The sequence below is a fragment of the Symphalangus syndactylus genome, chromosome 4 (assembly GCF_028878055.3).
Source record: "Symphalangus syndactylus isolate Jambi chromosome 4, NHGRI_mSymSyn1-v2.1_pri, whole genome shotgun sequence".
In the NCBI taxonomy this organism is placed as follows: domain Eukaryota; kingdom Metazoa; phylum Chordata; class Mammalia; order Primates; family Hylobatidae; genus Symphalangus; species Symphalangus syndactylus.
The window spans coordinates 22,043,068-22,052,223 of NC_072426.2; the positions used below are offsets into that span (position 1 = coordinate 22,043,068).

At 40.9% G+C, this 9,156-nt stretch overlaps 1 pseudogene; it reads left to right on the top strand.

Moving 5' to 3' along the window:
- The first annotated feature begins 2,814 nt into the window (after positions 1 to 2,814).
- On the top strand, positions 2,815 to 5,069 carry LOC129480449 (ADP-ribose pyrophosphatase, mitochondrial-like; annotated as a pseudogene).
- Positions 5,070 to 9,156: the final 4,087 nt, after the last annotated feature.

Genomic DNA, 9,156 nt, shown 5'->3' on the forward strand with positions numbered 1-9,156 from the left:
TATATAGTAATAACTAGCTATGTAATCTTGGGCACATTTAATTCTATGAATTGCAATGTCCTCAGTCTGTTAACTGTTGATATTGTTAGTATACGTGCCTAACTCAAAGGGTTGTTTGAAAATTAAATGGGATAACAAATGTAAAGTACTTAATAGTAATAGTTGCAATAACTGTTTGTTGAGGTCTTACTATTGACCAAACCTTAGTCTAAGCTGTTTACATGAATTATGTCACATCAACCCTATAACATGGATACCATTATTATTTCTAGATGAGAAAACTGAGGCCCAGAGAAGTTTAAAAACTTGCTTAAGGTCAACTAGCTAAGAAGTGGCTAAACCAGGATTCAAAATTGGACAGTCATACCTGGACAAACCTGTGTACCAGTCTGTTACATGGAAATAACTTAGTATATAGTAGTTAATTTGTTATTTATTATCATTATTACCACTTTAAAGAGAGGAGAAAACCATTTTTCTGCTTTCCTTCAAGATTTGTTTCTGAAGTTGAGCCTTAGCCTCACTTTTGGAAGAGATGGATAATTCTTGATAATTAAATGTGCTGGGTACCACTTGTTTGTGCTTCCCAAAGAGAGGTAGGAAGGATGGTTAGGGGTTCTTGCATTGCCTGGACCTTGTAATCACCCTGGTCCTCCCCATATCCACTTTGCCTTTCATAATATGCTTAATATTATAAAATGGGAATGACACAGGCAATCTCTGACTCAGGCATAGTTCATAGTGATGGGCCAAAGATTTATTCTCTGATTGCCCCTTACAGTTCCTTTAGGGCTCTCTCATGGATAGAACCAGAAAATTCTCTGTGTGTAGCTCTGCTTGTTCTACCTCAGACATTTCTGCCCCAGAAGACAATTTAAGAAAGGGAATCTCCCCAGTGGCTTCCCAGCAAATAATTCTTTTGGTTTCTACTATAGTTATTTTATTTCTTGCCCTTAGGGTATCTTTTGCACCACGATCATCAAATGGTCTTATCTAACCATCTTCTGCCTGCCGATGATGCTAAAAATAGAATAAAATGCCTTATTACTGGTTTTGAAGTTCCTTTCCAGGTACCCATGAATTATTTATATTTCTGCCTTGTATGTGGCACACCATACCCTCCCCGTTCCTTTCCTTTCCTCAATGGTGTATTTTCCCCCTGAGCATCTAGCTGTTTATATTTGAACATCTAGTCTTTTGGATTCATAGCAAAAATTGACCTTGTCCTTCTAATAATGAGATTTTCATAGATCTTAGAATCATAAAATGCTAAGTCTGGAAGGAATTTTATAGGTAACAGAGGCCAACAGATTCCTTTTCTAGTGAGGAACCAAGACCCAAAGAAGCCAAGGGTCAGATGCAAGCTACAAAGCCTATGATGGGAGGAAGCCAAAACCAGACCGAAGACATCTCCATTTGTTTCTTATGAGTTGGAGTAGGATGCCTGGAAATAATGAGGAATTCACAGTGTCTTTTCCCCAAATGTTTTAAGTTTTTGTATCAGCAGTTTTCTTAATACATTTCCAGGAGACCTAGAGGAATAGAATTTCGTGATTTAAAAAATTGAGGCATAGAAAGACAAGAATTATAGAGCTGGGACTGTTGTCCCTTAAGGATCATCTTTCTTTCCCAGTGGTACTTTGTACAGTACTTTGCACACAGCCAACCCTCAACAATGTTGATGACAATGATGGTTAAGGATGACTATGTCTCATATTTCTCTGTTCTCAGTCCTTTTCTACCATTTTGTTCCCCATAGCTCCAGCTATTTCTTGTTTCAAGCCTTCTAGAAACCTGCCTCATCTTGTTTGGAGTTTAATGAGGGCATTGGGCATGTATTCTGTAGCTGCCTTCCATAGTTATGATGATGGTAATAACTTCAAATGATTAGGGATCTACCCTCAATCACACATCTACATTTTGAAACCTTTCTAAACTTGAGGAAGTATGTTCCTAATATGTTACCATTTTTTGCAAAAAAGAAACATTCCCTGGTTAGAATGTTTCTAACCAGAGAATGGAAATACCAGATGAAACAAAATGAAACAGAAATTTTCAGGATCTTTAGAACACTAATGTGAACCCTGAATTTCTAAGGGGGCAGGGTGATAAAATATGTAGAATTCCCCAAACATATTTGACCATAAAATCATTTACTCATTGAACATCTTTCTAATGGGACTGTTTCAAATGATCAGATACCTTTCCCTAGGGCTTGTTTCCTTCTGAGTAATGACTAAGACCGTGCCTCTTCTCATTATTTATCATTTCAGGACAGATGCTGTTATTTCTCAGCCTGAATTTCTGTTATTTCTCATCCTGATTTTCTCTAACAATAAGCTGTTTAACTATGACCTCATATGTGAGCTGCTCAGTTCCCATAATCATCTCAGCTGTCCTGTTCTAATCTACAGTTTTTGAGGTGCAGAATCAAAAAAGTTAACAATAATTACAGTGATGACAACTAATATTTATTGAGTTTGTGCTGTGGACCAGATGTTGAGCTAATATGTGTTATAACATCCTACTTAATTGTCACCACAGCCTTGTGAGGTTGTTATTAATATTTTCATTTTACACATGAGGAAGCTGGAGAGAGCTTATGTAACTTCCCCCAAGAAAGTGGCATGTGGAGGAATTGGAGCCTGGTTTTTAACCTGACTGTGTTCAACTTTTACCTAATACATGGCATTGCCCTTTCAGTGCTAATTCTCTCTCTCTCTCTCTCTCTCTCTATATATATATATATATATATATATATATATATATATATATATATATTTTAATAAAAAAATGTGCTGTCTCTCCAAGCAGAATCCTTTTAAAAGCAAAGGGCCGGTGGTCCGGCCTTCAGTTCACTCTTTTGTGCTTGGCACAGCACTTGGCATTCTGTAGCAAATACTCCTTTGAAAAGAGAGATTAAGCAACTTGCCAAAACCATTCAGGTAGTAAATGATAGACCCACGTTTTCAACACATACTGCACTCATCACACCGTCTCATGGAGTTCTCATCAGCACTACGCTCAGTGTACCAGGTGAGTCCCTCTTCTTTTTTGAGGCCACCCCCACTCGGCTTCTGAGCATCCCAAACAGGGAGTTTTGTCCACTCCTAACCCCACGTTCATTCTGCCCTCTCCCCAACGGACAGCATCCTAAACCTAGTGAACTAAATTTACTGGTAAATGGCTAGTGGGCTAATGGCACTTTGGTGGTTGTCCTTTGCTAATTTTATTGTTGTTAGGAAGATGCCCTCAACCCCAGCGCTTTCCATTTGGGAGCTTTTCCAGAGGTCAAAATCTCTCAATTTACAACCAAAACGCCAGGGCGGCAGCGAGAGTGTACGGCCCGGTCGCGGTCCGCCCCTGGCCACCCCGCGGCACGGTTACCCCCACGCACGAGTCATGGGCGCGCCCCGTTGTAGCCACTGGAGATACCACACGGCCTTTTAGGAAGGCGGGCCATCAACCGGTGTTCAGGATAGAAACGTGGCCACCTCCCCGCGGACGGGTGCTGATCTGCGGTGGAGACTGCGCCCTCACGCAGAGAACGACCGAAATCCCCTCGGGCCGCTGGGTCTTGCTTGCATGGCTGGACGCCGCCTGTCCAAGGCTTTAGCGACCGTGTCTCCCTTCATGACCTTGGCCTCTGTGACAGGCAGGCCCGGCAGCTGCCCCAACATCCCGGCCAGCTGGAGCCTGTTTTCCTCACATGGGTTTTCTCTAAACTTCATCATGTCAGGTTCAAAGCGCACTGCTGAGAAGCCCCACGAGAAGGCCCGGACATCTCCGTACCCTGGCTCCAAGGTGGAGCGAAGCCTGGTTCCCCATGAGAAAGTGAGCTGGCTGGCCGAGTGGCGAGAGTAACGCGCGTGGAGTACACTGCCAGCTCTGTCTTGCCTGGGCCCGTGTGGGCACACCCTCAAGAGGGTGAAAGGAACTTCTCTCCTAAGTTTAACGAAAAGGATGGGCATGTGGAGAGAAGGAGCCAGCATGGCTTGTATGAGATTGAGAAGGGTAGACTTAGAAATCCTGCACCTCGGACAGGACTGGTTGGCCAAGGGCCTTTGGGGTGTTGGGGCCCCAATCATGCTGTAGATCCCGTCTTAACCAGATGGAAAAGGGATGGCAAGGGAAACGAAATTACCCACCCTATTTCTGGGAAAAATATCCTGCAATTTGTAGCCATCAAAAGGAAGGACTGTGGAGAATAGGCAATCCCAGGGGGATGGTGGATCCAGGAGAGAAAATTAGTGCTACATTGAAGAGAGAATTTGGCGAGGAAGCCATGAACTCTTTACAGAAATCTAGGAAAGAAATGCAGGAGTTGGAGAGACAATTGCACAAACTCCTCAGCCAGGAACATTTTGTGGTCTATAAAGGCTACGTGGATGATTCTCGGAACACAGATAATTCCTGGATACAGACAGAGGCTGTGAACTACCATCATGAAACTGGTGAAATAATGGACCATCTTCCTCTGGAAGCTGGCGATGATGCCAAGAAAGTGAAATGGGTGGACATTAATGATAAACTTGAGCTTTATGCCAGCCACTCCCAATTTCTTCAACTTGTGGCTGAGAAACGAGGTGCCCAATGGAGTGAGGATATGTATCCTGATTGCCAGGGATAATAGCTTGGAGTCTCATTTGAGCCAAAGGCCTTCAAATAATCAAGAGTGGATAAGAGGCAAACAGCACATAACTCCCACTAAATAGGACAGGGAGGGTCACCTCTTTGGTGATTACTTCCAAAACTGTGCTGTATGAAGGCTTCGTATTAGGGAATAATGTTAGACAAATATGGGGAAATGGGATCACAGAATTTTTGGCTTTCCTGTTAGAAGAAGAATAACTCAAATGCTGTATATATTGTATACATGGTTTAAAGTAACTTACACAGCTACTGCTCTTTGGAGAATTGTAAGAAAAACAATGACATCTTCCTTAACAACCATAGCCTCTACTTTTCAGCCAGTTTGCATTTGTCAATTCTTCTTCCTCCTGATGTTTTAATATGGCATAATCTAATGTATAATCTGACTTCTGAGTTAACATTTATTTTTTAAATTTAGCTTTATGTGGTCTTGTGTTCCTTGCTTTTGAGTATGGGAGCTCTCTGGCTTTTCTTTTTTGTTTTTTTAGAGCTTCAGTTTTATGGGAAAAGTTCAATCTCTATTTTGGTCCACAAGGATCAAGTGCTTATGAACCAGACCAAAGGAAAAAAAATGCAGTGACAAAATGAGCTTAGATCCATCCCTCTGATTATCAGAACCCTTTCTGTCTGAACAGAGTAAACTAAGCTGAAGATACTGGTTTCTTCTCATCTCAGGAGAAGACCATACAAATGCAGATTCTTGTCATGCAGGTGCCTTTATCAGGACATGTATGTAATCCAAGCCTAATGAAAATACAGTAATTCACACCCACCTTTTCTCAATTAAAATAAAAACCCAATATGCAAACAGAGAAGATGCTTATAGTCAGGTTGCAAACACAGAGACAGCCTCTCTGACAAGAATGTGGGGATTCCAATAGCAACAAATAGGTCAGAAACCTGTTTTCTTCTTCCATTTCTCATCACGTAAAGCCAGTTAAATTTATTTGCAACATATGGAAAATTAACTCAAACCACTATAACAAGCCTTTTATGACTGAGGGAAAAATAAACACAATTGCAGGAGTTGACAGCTTCATAAGAGGATTGCTTCAATAATAATAGCTGACACATTCCACTTACTATGTGCAAGCACCCTTTCACATGCTTTATGTATGGTGACTTATTGATTCCCAAGGATCACCCTATAAGGAAGGTACTCTTATGTTGCAGGTCAGGCCTGGGAAGCAGACTCCAAGAGGGAGATTAGATTACAAGATGTTTACTGGGGAGTGGCCTTGGGATCAACACCTGCGGAAAGAAGGAGAAGAAAGCAGGATTGAGCAAAGTGAGCAGTTGAGCTGGAATGCAGGCCCAATGGAAGCCTCAGCCAACGCCATCTGGAACTCTGGAGCTGGGAAGGCCCTTCTAGCTTCCCTGAATTGGAGTGATGGGGCCAAGCCTTTATACCCAGTGTTGATCAGTCATTGGATATGGCTGTCCCTGGAAGGAGGTGTGACCTCGAGGGAGAGAATTTCTTCAGCCAAGACAATCCCCAAAAAGGACTGACAGTTAAGGGCCATCTTCTGGTAATATTCCCAGCCACTGAGAAGTAGAATCTGGGAGGAGGGGGTGTGGGGTGCATTGCAGGGTCTACCATATATTATTATCTCAGTTTACGGATGATATAACTGAGGCACAGAGAGGTTACAGAACTTGAACAAAGTTATACAACCAGCAAGTGGTGGAGATAATAGTAGAGCATAGATCACTGGGCTCCACAGTCCACACCCTTGACCGCAATACCATAATCTCTCAATAATTACCCTCCTATAGTTTCCAGATTCCCTGTGCACTGTTCCTTTAAAGAAAAAGAAAGAGAAGTTGTCATACCATTATATCTCTTCCTACATGCACATTTGAGCAGAGTTCTCTTTTCTAAACTTGAAGGACAGTTGGATGATTTTATTTTTCTTTTGAAAAATGATGACAGTTGTAAAAAGTTCACTTATGGACACTCATCATTGTTCACACCCAGGAACAAATTTAATACATCACTTGTGCATTCTAAAACTGCTTCTTTTTAGGATGGAGCCTTTTGTCCTATATATTAGTCTTCTCTCATTCACTTTTCCAGGTGAGATATACCCCGTCTTTATTTAAATACCTTAAGCACCCAGTTTGCCTAACATTTTTGGATGTTCCCAAAACCTACTTCATTTTTTTCTCCAAAATGTAAAGCTCCTAAAAAAATACATTTACATATATTTATTAATCATTGCAAAAACATAAAATAATGGTCTTTAAAAAGTCTCAAATTTAATATGTCCAGAACAGAATTCTTGATTTTTCCCCCAGAAAACTGTTCCTCCATCACTCTTCCCTGGTAATTGGCACCAAAATCCACCCAAACTGGACAAGAAAACAAGGAATTATCCTAGATTCCTTTATTTCCCTGTATCAGTACATTCAGTCCATCTGTAAAATTTACTCAGCTCTACCTCCCATAAAATACATCCAGGGCCAGTCGCTGCTCTGCCACTTCACTGACCACCCTAGTCAAGCCACCAACTCTCCTTCTTTAGACTCCTGCAATGGCCTCCCAACAGGCCTCACTTCTGCTGCCCTCCTCTTCTTGCAGGTCATTTCCCACAAAAAATGAAATGACATTTAAAAACATCCCAGTCACATCATGTCCCACCCTCTTAAAACCACCCGATCACTTCCTTTTGTACATAAAATGCAAACTCCTGACGCTAGCTGCCTGTTCTGGATGATGCATACTCCTCCAGTCTGATTTGGAAAGCTAGTAACATTCCACTTTTGACTAGGCTGGCCTTCCTCTTCTTAAGACAATTCATACTTGCTTCTGCCCCAGGGCCTTTGCTTTGCTTTTAACCTGCCCAAAATGTCCTTTCCATACAAAGTCAGTTCCTTAGGTCATTCAGTTCTCATTGAATTAACAGCCCCTCAAAGAGAGATGTCCTGACCACTTCAGCTAAAGTGACCCATACAGTCTGTTCTTACACCCTTACCCTGATTTACTTTCTACACAGTATTTAACACTAGCTCAAATGATCTTACACATATTCTGTTTACCTTATGAAGAAGAGAGCCTTGCATAAGAGCAGGGATTTTTCTGTCTCATTGATTGCTGTAGCCCTAGTACCAAAATAATGTCTGGCATGTCAACAAATTATTTGTGGAAAATAGCTGCTGTTAACATTTTTCTATATACTCTTTCCCCCTTTTTAAAAAAATTATAAATGTGGCCTAACTTTAAAAAAAAGTTTAGATTTCCAAAAACATTGCAGAACAGTGCACATGATTCTTGTATAACCCTGAGCCCAGCTTCCCCAAATGTTGACAACTTATTTATTCATAGTAGTGTTATTGAAACCAGAAAATGAACATTGATTTAATACTTTTTACTATTAATTAATCTACAGATCTTATTCAAAATTTTCCAATTATTCCACTAATGTCCCTTTTCTATTCCAAAATCCAAATGATTCCACATTTCATTTAATTGTATCTCTTTTATTTTCTCCAATCTCGGAAAGTTCCTCAATCTTTTTTGTCTTTTAGGAACTTGACACTTTTGAGAGTACTGGTCAGTTTTTTAGTAGACTGTCCCACTACTGACATTTTCTCACCAATAAATTGAAGTTATATATTTTTCACAGATGTGAATTGCTTGGGTAAAGTTGTATATTTAAAAAATTGGCCAGGTGCGGTGGTGCACGCCTGTAATCCCAGCACTTTGGGAGGCCAAGGTGGGTGGATCACAAGGTCAGGAGATTGAGACCATCCTGGCCAACATGGTGAAACCCTGTCTCTACTAAAAATACAAAAATTTAGCCAGGTGTTGTGGTGCGCGCCTGTAGTCCCAGCTACTTGGGAGGCTGAGGCAGGAGAATAGCTTGAACCTGGGAGGTGGAGGTTGCAGTGAGCCGAGATCACGCCACTGACTCCAGCCTGGTGACAGAGCAAGACTCCATCTCAAAAAAAACAACAACAAAAAAATTAAGCTTTTTTTTTTTTTTTTTTTTTAGCGTAATCACTGCTAGGCAGTAAATAGAATATGCTATATATTTTTAAATGTCACCATGGAATTTCCAGTCACCTTGTGTTACTTTTGACTCACATTTTTATATTTTTATGCATGCACACACAATACTTAACTTTCCAAGTCCCTTCTCTGTAAAGGACTTGAGGTCTAGGAAGTGCTAAATTTCATTACCTATCCTCTCTGTTTTCTTCCTTCAAGTTCCTGAGATGACAGTGAATGCTATGTTATCTTGCTGTATCAGTTACCTATTTTCATACAAATACTGCAATCCCAAAACACACTGGCTTGAAACAACAAACATGTAATTAGTCTGTACGTTTAAAATTTGACAATTAGGGTTTGACTGGGTGGTTTTTCTGGTCACCGCTGGGCTCATTCACATGCTTGGGAACTGGGTGGCTATTGGCTGATCTAGGATGACATTAGATGGGATGATTGAAGAGAAACTTCTTTGTGTCCTGTCTCTCATTCTTTATCAGACTAATCCAGGG